Genomic DNA, 15,050 nt, shown 5'->3' on the forward strand with positions numbered 1-15,050 from the left:
TAAATTCCACCTGTCCTGTAGGGGATCTAACTGCCTGACAGGATTAGTGTTTTAAAAATTACAAGCCTAAATATCTGTAAAAAGATATAGTCACTTTCAGTGCTAGTGATGATATTTTTATGCTCCAAGACCATCTAACTTTGAGGGTTTTAGGGTTGTTTTCTGCTTTTCTTCATGATCATGAAGAGTGAAGTTACATAAATGAGAGGAAAAATGAGGTAATACTTTTTCAAAACTTATCTTAAAACTGTAAAATTATGCCACAAGCAATTATTCTCCTGCTTTCCCTTTTCTTTGACTCCTATCCCTCATGTGTCTTAAGATTTTTTTTTTTTTTTTTGGCTTGGCCAACCTCTGAGCTGCTTACACGCTTCATGCAAACAATTCATGAAACTGAAATTAGCCTGAACTGATATTTAAATATTTAATGACCTGGATCCAGAGGCACACATGAATTTCTGCTATCTAACCCCCAAAACAATATATTTCATGGTAGGGAGCTTTAGAGATAAATCTTAAATAAACAGGGAAGTCTGTGTAATATCATGGAATATCCCTGAAAATGATGTGTCAGAGCCAAATTGGAGGTAAGGATGATACCAGAATTGCAATAGAAACCAATAGCTCTTGCACACTTCATTTAAATTTTATATATTTAAAAGTCAAAATTACTTTTCCATTGGAAAAGTCCAAAAGAGCATTTAATGTTTGCCAAGGATAATACTTGTGATATGCCTTAAACAAAAAAATAATGCACACAGGCAACTGGGGAATCATCTCCGAATCCTGCTGAATGTCCATCAGCAGTGATGCATTTGGTGGGACAGCCTTCCTGCTCCCAGGCTTCCCCAGACCCCTAACATGGCCTTGGAGAGATCACTCAGCTTTTGCATGGGCAAGAGGAAATATTCTCCTTGAGCTGTTACCAGTTAAATATAATAAATGAACAGGTGAGTACATTTTTAGACCATTGCAGTGACCATGCTCTGATGTTACAGAGGTCCACCTGAGCTTTCTATAAATTAAATAAATCAAATAAATTAATCAAGAACATCTCATCCATATAAAAATGTTACCCCTGCTGTGCAGCCAGGAGCCATGCTGTCTGCAATATAGTGATCAGTCAAATCAGTTCTGTTGAAAATTAAAAGTGCCTGAAGGCAGCTTTATTTCATCTAAATAACTTTTTCACATCTTCATATAAAATTATAGAGAGAGACTCTAGGCATGCTACTGGGTTTAACTGAGTTTATTTAAAGCAGATTTGTAACATCATTTGGACATTGCCCTGTTCTTTACATATACAAAGTAAATAATTCATTTTTAAATCCAGAGTTGCTGCTCAAGTAAATTAAAATCTGAGTTTCACCAAGTTAAAGTACAGACTTAAGTAGGAGCTGAGACATTTAAAATCCTGGTATTGAAATAGAGTGATACTTTTCTCTGCACTAAATTCTTTGCCCTACATTTTCGCCACCTACAGTATAGGCCTTTTAATTAATCTTCTTTCCTGGAGCTCCTTTCGAGTTGCAAGGGGGAGAGAGAGATGTCCCTAGAAGATTCATTTGACTTAGCAGCTATCCTACAAAGCACAGCTTCTGCCCTCTGAAATGACTACTTCTAGAGGCAAGGGAGAGACACCCACTAGAGGATGCTTTGGACAAGATGTTTAACAGTAAAATAGCTAAAAGTTTAGCCTACTTCTAACTATTGCCTTAGGATATTTATCAAAAACATCCAGAAAACATCAGCTGATTAAACCTTGTGGCACATGTCCAGATTCTCCACAACTGCTGACAGGTGCAGAGGATGTCTCTGCGGTGCAGACCCTGACCCCTCAATTCTATCAGATATGGCTGTGGTCTGGGAGCAAAATTAGTAGCTGTAGACCTAGTGGTTATTGTCTTCTCCATTTTATTGCTCTAAATTGCTCTAAGTACTCTGCTTGGAATGCCACAGTGATATAGAGCTTATTACTGGGTCTTTATTAATCCCTTTTGGCAATTCCTTTAGTGCATTTTCTACCTTGAGACAGGTAGAAGAAGCAACTGACAGTAAACTATGGCAATTTTCAGGGAGTCTATGACTCCTGAAGTGATCATTGTCATTTGGTTTAAATTACAGAAATCTTTAGGCTATACTGTCTGTATCTGGGTTGCTCAGGTTATGAGGAAGAAAAAAAAATAACTCAAGGCTATTTTCTCTTCTGCTCAGCAAAAGAAAAGGAAAATTTATCCCTGTAGGTTAGGTTAAGACAAAAAAAAGAAAATCAATAAAACAAAACCAAATTTCTCATTAATTTTGTTCATTTGAGAAAGACATCAAAATCATAATTATTGATGTTAGAATCTTTTAGATATGGTCTCCAGGGCTCTGGAGAAACAGACAGAGATGTGTATGACATTATACAACTCACACCAAGGTCTCAGCTTGCTCCAAACACTATCCCACCAACCCTGATTCACAAAGGCAATCCAATAGAAGGAGTCCTAACATCATTACTGATTGTTCAGTGTTTCATCTCGGGTTACATTCTTTGAGAAATAAGTTTTAAACACATATCGGGGCTATAACATTACTGGCACCATGAAGACTATGACTGTAGTGTTGGAATGGAAGGATATAGCTCTTTAGGAAGGACAGGTGTGGGTAATGAGTGGATGGGGCTGCCTTCTACATCAGTGAGCTGCTGGAGGGCCTTGAGCTCCACAGAGGAATGGAAGAGACAATTGTGAGTGAGGATTAAAGGGAGAGCAGGGACAAGTGATACTGTAGGTGAGTCTGCTACAGGCTATATCTGCCTGCCCAGGAAGGCTGAGTGGATGAGGACCAGTATGGACAGATAGGAGTGGCCCCACATTCACAAGCCCTGGTCCCCATGTCGGACTTTAACAATAGCTCTTGAAGGGACAACACAGTGGAATATAACCAATCCTTTTCCCAGTGCTAAAGGAGTCTACAAGGAGAGGTGCTATGCTGAACCTTTTTCTCACCAACATGGAGGGAAGGGCTGGTGGAGAATGTGAAGATCAAGGGCAGCCTAGGCTGCCAAGACTGAAACAGAAGTCCATCCTAAGACACTTAGGAGAGCAGGGAGTTTGCACAGCAAGCTTCCTACCCTGCACTTTCATGGATGGCAAGAGCAACAAGAAAAGCTTCTATAGTCATGTTGGAGATGAAGTGAAGACTAGGGAAAATAAGGGTCCTTTCCAGAAGGAAATGGGAAACTGATTTACCTGGAATACAGAAAAGGCTGAATTATTTAAAGTTTTTGCTTCAATCTTCACTGGCAAATGCTCCAGCCACGCTGCCCAAGTCACAGAAAGTAAAAGCAGGGACTGGGAAAATGAAGAACTTTCTACTGTGCAAGATCAGATCTGGAGGAAGGAAGGAATCTGAAGGCATGCGAGTCCACGAGACCTTGTGAGATGCATCCATGAGTTCTGAGGGAACAGGCAGAGACGGTGGCTATGATACCACCCATTATACTTGAGAAGTTGTGGCATTTCAGTATAGGAAGAGGACTTATGTAATAGACAGAGGGAAACTTTTTACCAAGTTCTGTAGTGACAGTTTTATCCTGAAGGAGGATTGGATTGAACATAAGGAAGAAATTGTTCATTTTGAGGGTGATGAGACACTGCACCAGGCTGCCAGGAGAAGTTGTGCATGTCCCATCCCTGGAAGCATTCAAAACCAGTTTGGATGAGGATCAGGCCAACCTGATCTAGTGGGTGGCATCCCTACCCACGGCATGGGGATTGGAACTACATGACCTTTAATTTGCCTTCCAATTCAAACCATTCTATGACTCTACGATAATGAGCCCATTAAATAAAAATTGAAAATAAATGTTTGTAATCTTTTATGATTCTGTCATCTGACAATTTTATTCTGTAATACTCTTCCAGCAATTTATTTAGCCATAAGCATAAACTATGAACCTGCTCACTGAAGAGCTCTTAATAAGTGCAAGTGACAGAAAGATAGGACTGAGATTAGCTGACCAGTTATTTTCTCTGCAGAACACATAATTCTAATTTTCAGTCATAAGTGGTTTGTTTTTTCCTTCACTATTTGTTTTTAATCCCAGATCTTTCAGCTTGATCTGTACAGATATAAAACAAGGCAGATGCATGAGCTTCCCCCTTATTATTCCTTAGCATTCCATTTGAATATGTACTAGTAGAGAAAGTAAGAGCCAACAATGAAATTTCAATGCAGGATTTCACAGCACTCCTTTGGAAAGATGATTAATAATGGTTGTCAAAAGTACAGGATATGAATCAGACTCTATGTCCTAATGATTGGCTCTCTGAGAAACAGAAAACATCACCATACCAGGGGAAAAAAGATATTTATAAAGTGATTTAAAGCAATCTACTTGCTGATTTACTTAGCTAGGTAATCACTGCAGCTTTGGTCTAGGGAAAGAAAGATTTCTGGCCTAGTTTAAAAATATGAATTTGTATCTCAGAACACAACTTCTGAACAGAAAAAAAAAGGATTTTGTTTTTGATTTATCTTAGATCAATAGTGAATCTCTAACTAAACACTGCAAAATAGGTATTACTGTGCATACTGTGATACAGAAATTTGTGCTTGCTTTTCCTTTGGTAATAGGTCTTATATAGAAAAAAGTAGGGATGAACATATTCAATTAGCTCTCTATAATACAGTGTCGTTATTTAATTCTCCTACCTTTTTATCCATGGATGTTTTCCCAGTCATTTTTAGTTACTGCCTCCTGTGGGCTTGTGTAGCAGACATGCTGACTCCTTAATTAAAATTGCATGCCAGGAAGTAAGTAACTGCCAGCTGAATGCTTGCCTCCTACTGCTGCATTCTGTCAGCTCAGGGATGGTTTTCTTTCTCCTCCCTTCTTATTATTTTTTTAAGGAAATGTAAGTTTCTGTTTCTGAAAGTAAATTTGGGAAAGTCTCTGAAATGCACTTAACCTGGTGTTTAAATCTAGAAAATGTTGCTATTTTTTGGAAAGAAGAAAAACACAAGCACATTAGAAGGATGAAGTCAGTTTGATAAGTCTGAATAACCCAAAGACCATGCAGTTAGTACTGGTATAAAAACATTGATGGATAAATTGGAGTGGCTTATCCTGTTCACACCTAAGGACATATCTGCAGAACACCCCTGTAATTAAGCAAGAACTTTCCTCAGATATTTCTCTGTTTTCCTGGAGGTAAATTCCTATTCACGGAGGAATGAGAAGTCTGGACACCTTCCTGAAGTTCCCCAGGTTTTGAGAAAAGATGCAGGACAGCAGCTGGTCTTCAAGAGCACACAGGTGGGACATGTGCACCTCTGCAAAGCAAAGAGGCTCCCACACCATCCATGCAGTTGCTGCCTACTGCCAAGAGAGTTGCCAGCATTCTTCTGGCTGCTGGTGATGCTTATTCTCTGTGCTTGTGCTCTGAGCTTTGTCTAGAACCTTTCCCTCTGGAGACCAATCACACTACCTTTGCTCTCATCCAAGTCAGAGCAGAGAGTTCAAGTCAATTTCTCAGGTTGAAATGTTGAAGTCAGAATCATTAGGGCCCACACCACCATTTGTTGATTTCACCGTTGCTTCCCATGACATCAGCCTCAGGCAATTTCTGGTTTTGCTCCTCCGAGATTATGTACAGAAGCCTTCTCCTAAAGAAGGGGAAATTTAAAAACTTTGGTAAAAGTTCCTCATGTCTTTCTAGTTGTACCTTTTGTACATTCCTCATCCTGTCAATAGAAACTCACAGTTGCAAAGCTTTCCAGATATCTGCAGCATTGAAACCAGCTGGTTTGTTTGCCCTGATAACTGGAATCCACCTTTATGCTGGCTGCCAGAGACCTCCAGGTAACTTCTGCTCCACCAGCTCCCAGGAACGGAGCTCCCGAGCAGCCAGAGGCCTCAGCAGTTCCAGTGCATGCCCTGCTCCACAGCTCCCAGGGAGAAACAAGAGCTTAGCAGCTGTAATAGCTGGCTGCTTTAGTATTTCATAACTTCAGGTGATGATTTTTTTTTTTTACAATTGTCTTTGTTTTTTCACTTAGAAAGGGAAATTTTGACCCTAGAAAACTCAATAGGAAAGTTCCACTTGATTTTAGCTATGCTAGGATGTCAACTTAATATGACAAAATGGGGAAGCAAGGTAAAGATTTTAGAGAAGAGTAACATCTTTTATTGCAGTAACTGGCATATTTGGGAAAAAAAAAAAGGTAAGCATTTGGGCTTACAAGCTTTATATTCATATTACACTGGCTTAAATATTCATTTAAAATTAAAATGTACCTGAATATAATCTAAATACAGCAGGGATTATACTTTAACTAGTACCCAAATTATTCTCACTTTTCAGAACTAAATTTAGGCTTCCATTTTTGGGTTGAAACTGATAAAGCACAAAGCTCCACCACAACCAAAACACTGGAAAGGAAAATAAATTTTAAAAGCCCTCTATTGCTGTGTGAGACCGGCTCTGGGGTGGGGGGGCAGCGGGACACGGTGGGAGGAGGGGAGAGGCGGCGGCCGCTTTTCCCCTTCGGCTCTGCGAGGCTCAGTTCTAGCGCGGGAACAGACGACAGGGCGACACGGGGCTCGGGTGCAGACACGTGTTTATTGTGGGAGCGTGTTCCCGAGACCCCGGGACACCGACCCCGCAGGTCGGTTATACTCCATGCCGGGGGCGGGGGGAATCTGACCCACGGCCAGTGGGATGGGAGGCAGGGGACAGGGGCAGGAAAACCCTGGGGACAGCAATGGGAAAGGCGGGGGTGCAGGGACCGGATCGCGTGGTGAGGGGAAAGGAAAAGGGAACGCAGGAATGGGACAAAGGACCATGGGAGGGGGAGGGGGAATGGGGGGGGAAGAAGAGAAAATTACAGATCCCGCAGCTCACTCTTTTGAATTTACATAAAGGAAAGGGAGGTCTGAGATAAAAACAAATTAGCAATGTTACAAAGACACATCAGAAAGTGACACATCAATCATAGTTACAATGAATAGGGCAAAAATCTTTTCCACATTACAATTTAAGATAAAGGGTACAAAATTATCATAAACACATTCTGTATCGAGGATGAAAGCAGGATTCATGATGTGATGCTTGTGGTTTTCAAATTCTAGCAGAGCAGAGGCAGGCAGCGAACAGCGATGTGGTCTCTCCAATTTGATTATTTGATTGCGAAGTTGGCATAGCATTGTGGGCAGCAATTAGAGAGGATGAACTTTCCTTCTATAAGATATAACTCAATCCAAGAAGTTTGGGAATTTTGGGCAAGGTACATTTAGGAGATGGGATAGATGGTGAACCTGGGTGCCACCATTTCAGGGGAAAGAAACAGTGGAGCTCTGGTCCAGGTTTCCAGCTCCACTCCCTTAGAAGTGGGCTCCCCCCACAGCAAAGGGGAAAGCTCTCTTACAAAGGGAGGTCCTCTAACGGAGGGGCCCCTCCGGCGATCCCTCCCATCAGAGTGGGGCCAGAAGAAGGACTGAGGTATTAATCCAACCTCACCTCCCCCCCAATAGAGGCTGGCTTGCTGCAGGATGGTGCAGGGCCATTGGGGGGAGGGGTGGGGCTGGCGGGAAAACGTGGGCGGAGGAGAAGGATCAAGGCGGGAAAAGGGGATCCCTGTAGCATGGCCAGCGCCGTCTTGGGAGGGGTTGCCGGGTGCACTGCATCTCGCCCAGGCAGGCATGGCCAATGCCACCCCTAAGGGAGGATAACAGTGTCCAGCAGGGCGCTTGGGGCGGCTCAGCCGCTGCCATCCCCAAGGGAGAAGGTTTGAGGAAGTCCGTGGGGAAAAGGGAAGGGGGAGCTTCACAGAAGCCAAGGGGGAAATCTACGGGAGAGGGGCCCGATGTGGCTGGAAGCCAATGAAATGCGTGGATGTGAAGGGCCTCTCTTAGGATGTTAACAATTCTCCCATAGCTGACGTGTTGCCGTTTACAATTCTGTCCCATTGGAGTCCTTTCGACCCCCCCTGCCCCCATAGCCCAGAATAGGGAGGAGAGGGTAGAAAAGACAGCTTTCTGAGAAAGAGAAGGAGCTTTCCAGTATGAGTTACACCAAAAAGACCAAGCGAGGTTGCGTTCTTCTCGGAAAAGAAAAGACTCCCGGCCGCCAGGAACATGCAAGGCTACAGCCCCCGTCTGGACGCAGACGGTGGTTAAAACTCAGAAAAGAAAAAAATGTAATTCAGCCGCCTGCCAGGGACCCAAACCCTGCTCTGACCCAACTTACCCTCCGGGCTCAGGCAGTGAAATCTCTATCTCTCTCCTCGGTGGTGGAAAATCGCACTGAAATGAGGACGTATTCTTTTGCAGTTTGGCTCACCCAGAGACCTGGGTGTCGTTAACCCAGAGCTCGTCCCTGAAGCTTTGGGTTCGGCCACTGTCAGCCTCTGGTCTCCATTCAGATGCTGTCCCCTGACGGGCCACTCTTTGAGCTCAGTCCATAGAGCCTCTGCCAAACTCTCCTCTTTGTCCTCGGGTAAGTCTACCTGGCTCCCGGCCCCTGCAGTCCGGCTGCCCCCGCAGCGCGGTCGTTCCTAGGCAGGGTAGAGAGCACGCGGCAAGGATGGAAGAGGGTCCCGGAGCTTCGGGTTTGTTTTCCGCCTGGCACATCAACTCCTCTTAGCTTCTGCAGAGCTCTTTCGGCGGAGAAGTTCTTTTCTCTCTCCCCCCTTTCACAAATTAATGGAAATAGCCATCCTCTGCTACCATTTGTTGCCGTGCGAGACTGGCTCCGGGCCTGTGCCGGCAGGACATGGTGGGAGGGGGGGAGAGGCAGCGCCACTTTTTCACCTTCAGCTCTGCGAGGCTTAGTTCTAGCGTGGGAACAGACAAGAGGGCGACACAGGACTTGGGTGCAAACACGTGTTTATTGTGGAGCGTGTCCCCGAGACCCCGGGACACTGACCGAGGGTCGGTTATACCCCGTGCCGGGGGCGGGGGGAACCTGAGCTGGAGCCAATGCAGACAGGGGCAGGGGACAGGGGCAGGGAAACCCTGGGGACAGCGATGGGAAAGGCAGGGGGGCAGGGACAGACCGCGTGGTGAGGGGGAAGGACAAGGGAATGCAGGAACGGGACAAAGGACTGCAGGAGGGGGAGGGGGAATGGGGGGGAAGAAGAGAAAATTACACATCCTGCAGCCCTCAAAGTGCAAACTGGAAGCCAGCTAAGGTCCTCATGTAGATTGGAGAGAAATGGTTCTCTTGCTCTGGTTTAAATTTTAGGTCTCCTTTTTCATGTTTATGCAGGTAGGAGCAAAGATTTTGTGTCTAGTTGTCTTGCTGCATTCAAACCTTCTTGAGTTTGTATTAAAGGGAGGAGAAAAGGAGCAGAGAAAAACATGGATAAATACAAGATAAATTTTGAACGAAAACTTTTAAAAACCAATCATGGTTGCTAAGTAACAAAAGCATACTTAACCTTTGCTAATGATTAAGAAACCACAAGATTTGCACAAGCCAGGAAGCAAGTAGCAAAGGAGTTTCGTTTTGGGAGTTTTACAGGTTTTTTACAGTTTTTACTCTTCTAAAATTTGCAAGGCGATAAGAGGGAGGAAATTACCAAATTACTGAGCTAAAGAAGACTTTGTTCCCCTGTGAAATACTAGCAAGAGATGTTTGCATTCATAAGATTTTTCCCCAAATTATACTCACCCTGAAATGAGATCTGAGCCTGAATGTACCAAGCTCACTGCTGGGTAGGTGCCCAGTTTCCCAAGATTTATATCACCTTCTCATCGCTGCAAAGACATGACCTTCACTTTGACTGTTCAGAGTCAATTATGGTAAGAGTCTTCACAGAATATTTTCCCTGTTATATCTTGATCCTTTTTCTTCCAGCATGGGCGATCACAGATACTGCTTAACAAATATTATTTCAGTCCTTGAAAATCTTTTATTGCATCAGCTAAAGTTAAATCCAGTCCATCTCATCTACATATCTCTAAATTCATTTATAAGGCCTTTATCACTATGTTTTGTAAATTTCTTACAAACTTCCCCCAGAGTAGTATGTAAAGGATCAAATTAATTTCTCTTTAAGGGTTGGGCTGTTAGGTAACTGAAGGTTGTACAGTGAGGTACAAGAGTCAGGCCACAAAAATGCATTCTAGATACCCATGAGACCACAATTTAGTCCACAGCCACAAATTATATGAGTGCAAGTTACTGCCTAAGTAACTTTTACTTATAAAGATCTTGGGAAAACCAAGACTTTAAGAACATATGTCTCCTTGTTTACACAAATAAGCCTAGCTAGATTTGTTTAGATTTATCCTTTATGTATGACTCCTCCAAGTGTCTTTTACATATCTGCCTGTTTGATTATGGGGGGAGCAATAACCTGTAGTTATGAAAGCAAAATTTTCTGTCTATATGATTGTAAGACCCTTGATCTCTGCACATTTCTGCTAAGTGATTCCATTTCTGCATCCAGTGAAAACTTTTACTATTGCTGTTCTCTTGTCTATTTTTCCTTTCTGCCCTCATTACCAGGCAGAACATCCTCACAGGGTACATTATGTCACAAAAATAGATGATGTCTCTTCCCGTCAAACAGCCTTTCTTTGGAATGTCAAAGACAGGGCAGTAGGACAGAGCTTTCTTATTATCCCTGGCTCAGAAATGGATGCCACATACCTGTGTACTGGAAAACAAGACATTCAGTGAAACTGGTTGGGTATTTTAGGAATTATGTCCTTTATTTTCCAAAAAATAACAATTTATTGAAATTGAAACATAGAAGAGGAACAAAATTGATCCTTTTTGATCAAATTTCTTAAATAAAAACAGAAATTCCAGTTTCCCAGTTTGAAATTATATTTAGCATTATAACTTAAGATAATGAGAAAGATGTTAAAAATTATTATGTAAAACCATTCAAAGTCAATTGGAAGAGTGCATCTTGATTGATGCAGACAAACTAACAAACACAAATATGATCATTATTGTGCCAAAAACATTCAAAAAGCAAATATTTACCCTAAGCTTGGAAAAGAAATTATTTTAATTGCATAAAAACATTATTGGGTGAAAAAGCTTACTTCTCAGAAAAATTGCAAGACAATCCTGGCAGTACTTTTTCTCAAAAACAAGACAAAGGACAAACAGACTAGGAATAGCATTGCCAGACAAAGCACTAACGCCTTTACAATTTAAGACTTCATTGGTTCTAAATTTAAAAGCATATACTCTGGTAGATGGTGATTTAAAGCGTCCATATACTAAGATAGTAAAGAGGAATTTCCTCACTGATCTTCAGAAGATGCTTAGAAGATCTAGATTTGGGGGATGTACTGTGTATCAGAGACCTAGAGGAAAAAAACAGTTTCCATAAATCTGTTCAACAGGGGTAAAGTTTATTTCATTTATTTGTGACATGTCTACATTAGATGCCTAGGTCTTTATCAATGTAATGTTGTGCTCTGTTTCTAATTAAGGGATTAAAAGACACACGTCCTGTTGATGATTTTCAGGTCTATGCTAGAGATGTATTTCAGAATATGCTGAATTGCTCTGGTTGCATATTTGTCATGCAGATTATTAAGGAAGGATAGGATATCCATCTTAGAATTAGAAGTCTAATGTTTGGTCACCTAAGTAAAACCAGACAATTTCTCAAGTGTGTTTGTTTTATTTTGAGAATAGATATGACCAAGATGACAGTATCTTTCTCCAGTTGTTATGATGGTTTAAGGTGTCCCTCTCATGCACTTGCTTAACCCATGATGCTGGTTAAACACAACTGTGTATACTACTTACTCATCTCTGCAGAAATTATTCGATCTTCATGTAGCTCTAGATATGATTATTCACAAATGTAAGAGTTTTATTACAACTTCCAATGTACTAAAATGCTTCCAATATAAGCAAACTGAAATTGCCCCTGGATTATGGATGCTGTCATAATAGCTTTGAAGCCATTGCCTTGCTTCACAATATTGTTCTTTTTGAAAGCAATCCTGCTCTTTTTAAGAGCATTAAACATCAAATTGATTCTAAATGCCAAGATCTGAAATTGAGAGTTACAACAGATTAACTTTACATAAATATTTTTGGGGTTCAAAACTTTCAGAGCAAAACTCAACCAACTAAATACTTAATAATATTTACAGTTAAGAGGAGAAAACAGGAAAGAAAAGAAGAAAAATGGCCACATCCTGATGGGGTTAATAAAGTAGGCAGGATTAACAAGGCTGGTGAAATTAGGTAAGAGAGTCTGCTACAAACAATAAAAACATTTTTAATGGGTTTTCCTTTTACTGGGAAACATGATGCGAAACTAGCCAATGCCCTGGAAAATGAAATCACTGATAGACTGGAGGAAGCATGATGCATCAGATACTGAATAATCCAGACATAATACTTCGTATATTTGCAAAGTACAAGGAGACACAACTGAACATAAATTTCAAGCATCTGAAAATACATGCAAATTAGGTCAGCAGGCCAAAAGACTTTCTGCAAAAATTTTCTTTAGAAAATTATCAGTGACATGGCTGAGACAAATCCTATAAACTTCTAAATAAAGCATGGCTTTTTGTACATTTTGCTCTTCAGGATGTTAACTGTCAGGAACTGTATAGAAATGCTTTCTGATCTATACTTTAACACAGATCTTTTTCAAATGCCCCTCGTATTTAAATTGTAGTTCCTCACATTTCTGACAGATACATACCAAGTAAACAGAGAGGATGGGAGATATGATACTGGAAGACTACTTGAGCTTCCCTGTGCTCTTTCCTTGGCACAGTCAAAATTTTGATATTTTATATATTTTATACTAGAAGCCTTAAATTTTTTATAGAGTTTAAGATTTTTGTGTGTGTGTGTGTGTGTGTGCTTGCACTTAGTAAGATGAAATAAAAAAGATGAGGGAGAGTCAGGCTCATTAGTATGATTGGCCCCTCCAGACCTACATTTCTGAGTGCGAATTACACCTCATTTCCCCCTTTCTGCCTGCCTCCTACACATACACACTGACACACACTCATCTTGTTGTTGATCATTTCTAAACTCATGGAAACTATCTTAAATTAATTTACATTTTCAAGGGGCAGTTACTCTTATTATTAAAAACCACTTAGTTTTCCAAACAAGTTCTGTCTTTACCCTTGCAGTCTCTTCATAGGATGGGGAATTCCCTCCTCTGGCACTGTTCAAAGTCCAGTTCTGCATTTAAGCTCAGAACTTAAATTTTCTTACGTGACATTCCCTAGGTGAAACTCATTTATATTCTTATGAACAGTTTAATTTTCAATATTCTGTTTGAAATTCAGCATCAACTACCGATGTTCCTCATTTAAAAAAAAAAAATTGTTTTCAAGAACTGCTGCCAAAACTCTGGGAAAAGCAAGGAAAGTCTCTTAGAAAGCAGTAGAAAAGGTTCAGTATCTTGAGTGAATAATATCACCTGTGAGCCAAAATGCTGGGTTGGAGTGGACATCTGATGTATGCTGGGAAATACATATTCACAGACCTGATAAAGAAAAGACAGAGTGACACTCTTGTGTCTGAGAGAAAATAAACATTTTATTTACAGAAGCTTAACTCTTTTATCACAAAAGAATTTATCAGCCTCCTTGCTACATGCTGTACTCAGAATCAATTCTTTTTGCTATGTGAAGATTCACATGTATGTCTGTACAAAGGAAAACTCCCCCAAGATCAGATGTCTCCTCCAAAATCGTATTTCATTGCCAAAGCATCATGGCTACTGGACAGCTCAAACAGAGGCAGAAGAGGGGTAGACAGATTTAATAATTTGTCTATCAGAATAGAAAATGAATTCTCAGTTCTAGTGCCACTAGCAGTTCAATAAGAGTGTGCCAGGCATATGCAATTTTAAAAAATAATAAATCTATTTCTTCCCAGATGAAGAATCCATCTGTTTGAAATTAAGACCAAAGAACCCAGAGGGTACTGCACATAATCCAAATGGCCTGACACCCCTGATGTCTACTGAAAGACTGGATATGAAAAAAATGTTTGAAATTTTATTTGGTTATTTAGCTATTAATAATTTCAATACCTATATGTCCAAGACTGGAGCACCAAGATGTTTCCTATTACCATCTGAGTAGCAGTTGCCTCTGGGCAATTTTCCTTATCTCCTGTTAATAGGCCCATCAATATCTTGCCACATGACTCAGAGACAACACTCTCCAGGAGCCAGTTCTGTTTAACTGGTGATTAAGGACGCACCACGACTCAGAATAACATCAACCCATTGTGAGATGCTCCACCCAGGGGGGAGGAGCCAGGCATTCCCACCTGGATAAAACTGAGGATTTCTAGACAGAGAGGCAGCCTTTCCACAGGGTTCTGAGAAGACACAGCAACCACATCTGCCATCCCAAGAGGACTGCAGCTACTCCAATTTGGACTGCTACCAGCACGCTGGCCAGAGTGGTGTCAGGTTGTATTCTGACTTTGTCAGTGGTCTTCCTTTTGTATCATTGCATGTATTTTTGTCTTTTTCCCTTTTCCCAATAAACTGTATTTCTGACTTGGAGTCTCTCAATGGTTTTGCTTTCAAACCAGAACACTATATCATCTCAAGAGAATCTGACAAAGCAGTTACAAAATCACAGAGGTTAAGTATAAGATAAAAACCCCACACCTCTGCAGGACAGTGTTTAAAATAGCCATAAAGCACAATCCAGTACTTAAGATCAAATGATCTGAAGTGAGCTACTACTGAATCTAGAATTCACTATAATCTTGTCTTTTGGCTCTGAAAGTTCTCTTGCCTTTGGCACCTGACCCTTCTCTCAGGGAGTGCTTGTATTGGGTGCCTCTCTGGTACGGGACTCTGAGGCACCCACCTGCAGTCAGGAGAGGTCTGCTGCCTTCCCAGAGTTGAGGTCCAAGAGGGTGCCTCAACTTGTCAGGAGCACAAATTACTATCCACTGTTAGTCTTTGAAGTAGGCTTGAGTCCAACAGAAATAGGTCTCCCTTTTAATCTGAATGAATGAAAAATTAGTTCCTTCACTAACTAAAAGGCTGCTTACTGTGGGACTTAAGCTTGTTGTTTACTTCTG

The 15,050-nt window shown here is 41.3% G+C and overlaps 1 long non-coding RNA gene across 1 annotated transcript; it reads right to left on the reverse strand.

Annotated features, from left to right (window-relative positions):
* Positions 1 to 1,231: 1,231 nt before the first annotated feature.
* On the reverse strand, positions 1,232 to 8,360 carry LOC146763441 (uncharacterized). The gene is made up of 2 exons (XR_014951747.1): positions 8,238 to 8,360; positions 1,232 to 5,655 (listed from the first exon to the last, which is right to left on the reverse strand). It is a non-coding gene; the product is annotated as an uncharacterized LOC146763441 (long non-coding RNA).
* Positions 8,361 to 15,050: the final 6,690 nt, after the last annotated feature.

This window comes from Lonchura striata, chromosome 1A (genome assembly GCF_050655825.1).
Source record: "Lonchura striata isolate lonStrDom1 chromosome 1A, ASM5065582v1, whole genome shotgun sequence".
NCBI lineage: Eukaryota > Metazoa > Chordata > Aves > Passeriformes > Estrildidae > Lonchura > Lonchura striata.